Below are 8350 nucleotides of genomic sequence, written 5' to 3'. Positions count from 1 at the left end.
CAGGTCCCGGGGGACATTTGTATATTTTGGGATAATTCATTTTGCGGCACTGCAAATCACATTATCAAGCCAATGTAAAATAAGATTAATAAATTCAATGGGGCCATATTGGACCCAAACGGGCATTTCCCTATTGGTTCCGAAACTTCCGGTACCCGGTTTTTGAAGACAATTTTGATTTTTGGGATGATTTATCTTGCGACATGTCAAATTACATCAGCTTGATAATATAAAATTTTTGAAAGTGTAATAAAGACATTTTGAAGGCAAATGGCCACTTTACCATCGGTTCCATAACATCCGGTGTCAGTCAACCTGATGAATGCTCCTTATAGAATTTTTTCTCAGCTTTCCGATGGTGGTCTTGAAAATGAATTCGGTTGGGGGGATCACGGCAAAAACGGTGATTTTTTGATAACATCCAACATGGAGGCCAAATCCAAGATGGCCGCTATTCTTTTTTTCACTTTGTTTATAAGCTCTGTCTCTCCTTTTTACAAAACCGTGTTTGTAGTTTGTTTCATAGCGAATATTGGAAATATCACAATAATTATATGAAAATTGTGTACCTTGATACAAATAACTGATTGTTACGTTATTTAATTAATTTAATTAATGCCATTGCACACCTAATTTTATGAGTGTTTGTTATAGCATTTTTTCTCAGATTTGGTGGTGCTCTTAAAATTAAAATCGGTTGGGAGGCTCATGGTGAAAACGGCGATTTTTTGATAAAATCCAATATGGCGACCAAAAAAGTTGAATTTTGAGCAAACCTTGAGATCTATGTGATGTTCCATAAATTTGTCATGAAACAACTAACAACTAACAACAACAAGTAAAAGATTTTTTGGCGCCAAAAAATCTTTTACTCCATTTGAAAGCCCTGTTCTTCTGCTTTACAGAACCGGGCTATTTGTTAGTTGTTTCATGACAAATTTATGGAACATCACATAGATCTCAAGGTTTGCTCAAAATTCAACTTTTTTTGAAACTGTTAGGCTTCTTGGCGAACGAGGGGTCCACTATTTCGAGGTATCAGAAGTGTAATTCTTATTTTTTAACCATTTTCAACCAATTAAGCGCAAAGGTTTCAATATTTGAAGACCTCGGATCAGTGACCCCGTTTCAGCGAGAATTACTCTATTACGGGATTGATTTTTTGCTGTTGGATTTCGAGCATTAAATTTAAATTGCTGTTGGATTTCGAGAATTAAAGCACCTTAATGCATGGGATCTTTTTTTTTTTTTTTTCTTTCTTTGAATTACATAGCTGAGAAATTAACAAAAACCTGTGACCAGCTAAATTTAAAGCGAATTCATCAATAGTGCAAGTATCTTAATCTAACTTAGACTATAAATTTACCCTAATAGCCCCCTTTACCCCTCTTATAAACTGAATATATATAACTTTAAATTTCTTTTGAAGCGAACAGGGTTTGTTTCATTTTTGAGATTTGATGGGAGCTCGTTGAAACTTATTATTCCAGCATAGAAAACATTTCTAATCGCCAATTCCGTACGAGGTCGATTAGTGAAATATCTATCACGGTTTCTTGTCGAGTGAGAGTGTATTTCAGTGTATGGTACTAATTCAATATTACTTTTAATGATCCCATGTTTGATTTTGAAAATAACATACATTAAGTTAAATTTATACAAACTATTCAACGAAAAGTGTTTTACCGTGTACAATGCATTTGTTGGAAACAAAACTGGTAAACACTTTATAGTTTTGATTACTCGATTTTGTAGCACTTTTAATATGTTCAATTGCGTACTAAAGGCCGAGCCCCAGACACAAACCAGGTAAGATAAGTGTGGAAGGACATATGCATTGTACAGTTGCCAGCAGTTTTGAATACCTAGACATTTCCGTACTTTTCTAATGGCGAAAATATATGGTACAATTTTATTCTTTACTCTTTTTATATGTCCATGCCATTTTAGTCTGTTGTCAATTATCAAACCCAGATAATTAGTTTCCTGAACTTGTTTTAATGATAAATTATTAATTGTTAGAGTTAATGTAGGTGTACTACTGGTCATACTTAACACCATGAAATTAGACTTTTCAGTATTTACTGACATTCTATTAGCTGAGAACCATTGTTGCATCAAGTTCAAATCATATTGCATTATTTCATTCAATGAATGAAGGGTCTGTGCTCGATATTTACTAACAGTATCGTCAGCATAACATTGAAGAGTTCCTTTGAGAGGTAGTTTCAATAAATCATTAATGAAAATATTGAATAGAATTGGACCCAATATTGACCCTTGCGGGACTCCTGAACGAATATACAGAGTATCACTTAAAACGTCATTAGCACAACATACTTGTTTACGATTAGATAAGTATGATTTCATAAGACTTACAGCCGAGTTATTGATACCGTAGTATCTTAATTTCTCTATTAAAATGTCATGGGGAATACAATCAAATGCTTTTCTTAGATCTATAAAGATGCATGCCACAAATTCTCCTTCGTCCAATTCGTCGTCCTTCGTCGAATTACAAAATTAACTAGCTCCAGTATTGCTGATTCAGTGCTTGACTTGGGAAGGAACCCGAATTGATTTGAGTGAATTAAGTTATTTTGGAGTAGATAATCCTTGAGCTGCGCGTTTAGTACTTTTTCGGGAATTTTAGAAAGTGCTGGTAAAACGGATATCGGACGATAGTTAGTTTTATCTTGTTTGTTTCCTGATTTGTACAAAGGTACTATTCTTGCAATTTTTAGTGCATCTTCGAACACGGTGGAACTTTTCATACTATTTACAAGTTTTGTTAATGTTGATGACAAAGACTGCTTACATCTTTGCAAAAACCTAACTGATATTTTATCTAGACCAGTGGCTGCGCTTGAATTCAGTTCAGTTATTATTTTTAATATTTTATACTCCTGGACATGAGTAAAATTGAAAACAGTATCTATTCCTTGTGGCATATAAATACGAAAATCACCCGTTATTTAATTCGGTATGGTGAGTTGCCCAACATCGATAAAGTAGTTATTAAAATAATTAGCAATGGCTTTATCATCAGGTAACAGAACGCCGTTTTGCACAATAGTTAGCGTTTGATGTGTTACATTGGCATTTTTTTTTGTTCAAATAGAACTTCTTTTAGCAAATCCCAAGTTTTTTTTTGCATTACTACCGCAACTTATTATTTTTGTTTTATAGAAGTTTTCTTTAGCTGCTTTTGTTTTGTTCCTTAATCTATTTCGTTCAGTTGCATATTTTCTGAATAATTCGCTTTTTATTTCAGAATTCATTGGAGCTTGTTTGTATTTCTTATATAATTTATTTTTCTTCTGGATTTCTCTCATTAGCATTGGATTTATATACGGTTTACGTATACTGAACGATTTATTTTGGGTTATTTCTTGCTTATTTGCATTAACAATTTGAGTAAATTTTTCAGTAAGCTGATTGAAACTACTACAAACCTGAAAATTTTGCGCAAAAGAATCATTAAGGAAGTTTTCGTACTTTATGTATATTCTGGTTTTCATTCGTTCAGCTTTTGGAACAGTTATGTCAATTGACAGAATTAGTGCTCTATGATCTGATATGTGGTCTTCTATGTCCCTTACAATAAGTTTTAGTTTGTGCTTCAATTGATTTGTAATAAAATGGTCTATTGTTGTGGAAATAGTATTAGATAATCGAGTTGCATACGTAGGATTTAAACTATTTAAAATCAAAAACCCTAGGCTCTCCAATCTACAACGATAGTTTTGAACAAGCTCATTTGTCTCATCCAATAGATTCAGATTGAAATCACCACAGATATAGAAATTATCATAATTCGAGATTATTTGCTCAAACTTATCAAGAAAAAGACTAAAATTTCTTCCAGGGTTATATACCGCCATCAATTTTATCCTAAAGTCCAGTAATTCAATTATTAGAACATTGTTGACATCATAGTTTTGTTCCATAACCAATTGGCTTCTCAGATTATTGAGCACAAATATAGATACTCCTCCACCCCGGTCTTCTCGGCAACTGTGATAAGCGGTATAATCAACGATGTTACAAATCTCTTCCTTATACAACCATGTTTCAGAAAATATAATCACATGTATGGTTTTTTTCATATCGTATATCATTTGTGTTATATCATCCATTTTATTTCGACAACTTCTTGTATTTAAGTGAAGAATGTTCAAATTCATATTGGATAGTTCAGTTATACAAGAGTTATGAACAATATCAATTTTATTTGCTAAATCTAGACCAGGGATGGAAAAAAATCGCTTCTAGCGATCAAGATCATAGGAGCGATCAGATTCAGATTCATTGACATCACTACTTACAAGCGACAAACACTTTGTCGCGATCCGCACACATTATGACAAACCTCATGTCAGATCATGTTAATTGCATGATTGCGTTGAGAAATATAACAGATACAGACGATTGGTTGTATGCTTCGCATGAATCGCAATACAAGCAACATGTGTGACCTTTTTTCTTGCAGCTAGGTAAAATGTAACACTATGATCGACTGCTGAGACTGTTTAGAGAACAAAATCTTGTGATCAACGCTAAAGATTCACTGTTTGTCATGATCTGTACGGATCGTGATCTGTGCGTGTGGCGATAACTCACAGATTTTATCAAAATCACTGATCTTCCATCCCTGATCTAGACAATAATCCATTGATTAATACAATAATTATATTTATTAGATAATTGTACAACTAACACTCCGGATTCAGTTCGATCCAGACAGATCGCGAATATCGGTAATTTTGTATGCTCTTGAATTTGCATCTTTCCGTAAGAATATTTCACCATTTGCATACCATACGAATTTAAAGTTATGTTGTTTACTATATTTACGAGCCGCTCTCTAGAGACGCTGATTTGCAGGTGTAAGATAATGATTGAAGTAGATACGTTGTTTTAACAGTGATGCAATTAGAAATTACTCTCAAATTTTTATTATTTGGAGTTATCTAACCATAATTTTTCCTAAATTTAAAAAATTAAGTCAACTGTTCTAGAGGAGGGGGGCAGAATCTCGCTTAGGAGGGCCCCTAGCCCCCCTCTTCCTAGTTCCGCCAATGAACTTATTACTGTTCAGTTCGTTTTACCTTTGACATTTGGAAGGTGGTGCTCCGGTTGATACGGTGTATACCGTTCTTAAAACTGCCTTCAATCGCACTGACCATCGAATTCTGCTGTGAAAATTGCAGCATCAAATGACGTCGTCTGCTGGCTTCAAACATGTCTAACGAATCGTAAATTTATCGTTAAGCTTGGTTCGATCGAGTCAAGTAACTACTGCAACATGTCCAGAGTTCCCCAGGGAAGTAATTTAGGACAACTACTGTTTCTCATATACTTTAGCAATGAATGCTTTGTTATTCCACCAAGATGCAAGCTATTATACGCGGATGACCTAAAAATATTCCTTGATATAAAATCAGTAGAGGACTGTAAACAACTACAAGATTTGGTAAACCGACTTGCCGATTGGTGTCATATGAACAACCACTAACTAAGCCCAAATGTTCAGTCATCTCTTTTACCAGAAGCAAAACACCAATCTTCGATGCATATAGGATAACACGTTGCAAACATCAAAGATTTGAGAGTGTTTCAAAACCACTTTTCCAACATTGTACCCGAAGCAAAGCAAACCGCAACTTGGAATTCATAATGCGCATAGCTAAAGACTTTCGTGATCTTTACTATTAGTGAGTCTTCTACTTTTCCTTAGTACGCTCCATTCTTGCAGCGTGGAACCCGTATAGGCAAATCTGGATATCTCGAATTGAAGCCGAAGATTCATCAACCACGTGTTACGATCTCTTTCTTGGTCTGATCCGGTAAATCTGCCACCTAATGAAAACAGTTCGGTATATTTTCGGTATTTGTTACACTATAGCTATAACTGGTACTATCGCCATAACTGGTACACCTTTGCTAGCGCACATGTGTGTTTATTTGTATTTCTCCCGCTGAATCCTAGAAGAAAGAATAACGAATCAAACAACGAACCAAAACATAGTGGTTTCCTTGTTGAAAGTACTTAGCGATCTGGTTGGCGGTGGCAGGGCAGGTGCCACATTCCGGTCTGCGTTCTATCGTTTTTAGTGGAACGAGATGGAAAAACATGCCATTTTATCGCTTTACGTCATTTCCAGTGCGGACGGATGCCGTTACCTAAGCGAGCGAGAATCGTGTGTGAGTGTGTGTGTGTGTCTCTGAACTTAGTTTGTTGAATGAGCGATCATGATTTATTCAACGGAGCGATAAAATAAATATTTAATTGAAGTACAGAGTGAGTGAAAGTAATAGACTCGTTCGGCAGTCAGCTGCGGTGGCGTTCACCTCAATCACTGGCGAGGAACCGAAACGAGTGGGCCCCGGAAAATGTCGTGTGACGAAATTGGAGTCAAAGTGTCGAAGGCCAACTTAATTTTATTGAGACATTTCAATGGGTGAATTTGCAAAACAGAATAATTTAGCTTCGGTTTGAGGGCCTCTTACTAATAGCTGTAGTCTATTCGGATTTTCTCAGAACTTAAAAAGCTTGTGTGATATTTGCTGAGTCAGAACCAAGGCCATAACTCTTCCCTGTTCGGGCTTAGCATCTATCGTCTATCCATTCCAGTCGGAACTTACATATGAACAATACCGGATTTTATCTTGAAAAGTAATTTTATCTGATTCGGACCGGTGAAAAATGCAAACTTCCCCCGGAAACCACCTGAACATTGCTGGCTGCTAGAAAACGATATTTGAACTTGAACACACTCACTGCTCAGTTTTTGCTTTCCACCAATGCATAATCCCCCTGGCAGACCGGAATCATTGAGTGATACTGGATGCTCCAACCGGGCGATCAATTTCCGTTTCCACTGTGTTTTCCACAGGATGTATAAAGCAGCATGTTTATCCATATTGATTGGTAGGGGAAATGTGTATAATGTGCCCCCCCTAAGAATAAATGGTTATATCTCCGTTATACTTCCCCAAATTAACGTTACAACTACGTGTATATGTTGGTGTTTAAGCTGACAACCAATTGCAATTGTTTATTTCATTTAGTATTGTGGAATAAACATGCTAGGAATTATTTAATAAAAGCACCTAAATGTTGTGTTTCTCGTCTGCGCGGGGTAAAATGCCCCACCTGCGGTATAATATGCCCAATACGGTAATTTGAGTATTTCTACCAGTGACAGACCAACTCTATTTTGTAGAAAGTAAAACTATTTCCTTTGTTTTGCAAAATATCGTTATTTTATGTAAAATAAACCTAGTTTCGGCCTTCTGGTGCACTTTTTCTTTTCTGCATGGGGCACATTATACTGCAGCTGTGGCGTTTTGTACCGGGTAGTTGAATTACCTAGAATTTGGACGTTGGTAACAAATTATTCCCACCACGGTTGCTCTACAATACTAATTGAATTAAATAATGGCACTTGGCTTCAACTTAGATCTGTTTACCTATGTTTATAGCCACATTTGCAAGGGGGGCAAATTGCACCACCGCAAGTGGGGCATTTTGGCCTGCTTTTACTTATTTGAAAAAATATTAAATGCTAAAGCAAATCAAGCGTTTCATACCGTTATTTTTGGCAGGGATGTCTTTTTGAAGTTCACTTTACGCAATCGAATCGCAACAACCGGTTATTTCCAGATTTTGACAAGAAAATAGCTTATGGAAATGACGCCAAAAGTTACATCGGAAGCTGCTCAAAAACAAATTTATTTTTGTTTTGTGTTTACAGCATGTGACAACTGTCATACTTGCATAGTAGGCTAGTTCCATCAAATACTATGGTTTCTGGGTGGTTTTGCATTTTGATTTCGCTTGTTTAGCGAAAAACGAAGGGGGGGCACATTGGCCAGGGGGGGCACGTTATACACATTTCCCCTACTTTTAATTAGAGCCTGGGATGCTGCTGCTGCTGCTGCTGGAACTGCTGGAACATCGTTAGTGGCTGCGGTGCAACCGGCGGAGGGGGATGTTGAAACGTATCAAGTGGTTTTTGAAATCGAATGCTATTATTTGCAATTTCTGATGCTTTTGAAGAGCTGCTTCGCTTCCAGGCCAAAGAGGATTTGCAACTTGTGCATGTGTGAATGCGAAGCTCACGAGAGAAACAAAATTGCTCATACACACCTCACACATGCAGATGCGAACTCCATCGAGCAGCATCGATTCGAGACGAGGTATTTGCATATTGTGAGAGCACACTGGGAGTGATGTTCCGATAGGAATGCCAACAATCAAGAAAAATTGGAGGAAAAATCGTACTTTATAGTCTGTTGACGATGGATTAACAATCCCGGGCGTAAAGTTTTGGTTAGAACACTA

The sequence above is a fragment of the Sabethes cyaneus genome, chromosome 3, assembly GCF_943734655.1.
Source record: "Sabethes cyaneus chromosome 3, idSabCyanKW18_F2, whole genome shotgun sequence".
Lineage (NCBI taxonomy): Eukaryota > Metazoa > Arthropoda > Insecta > Diptera > Culicidae > Sabethes > Sabethes cyaneus.
The sequence above is the reverse complement of the archived record's forward strand: the minus strand, read 5'-3'. Positions refer to the sequence as shown.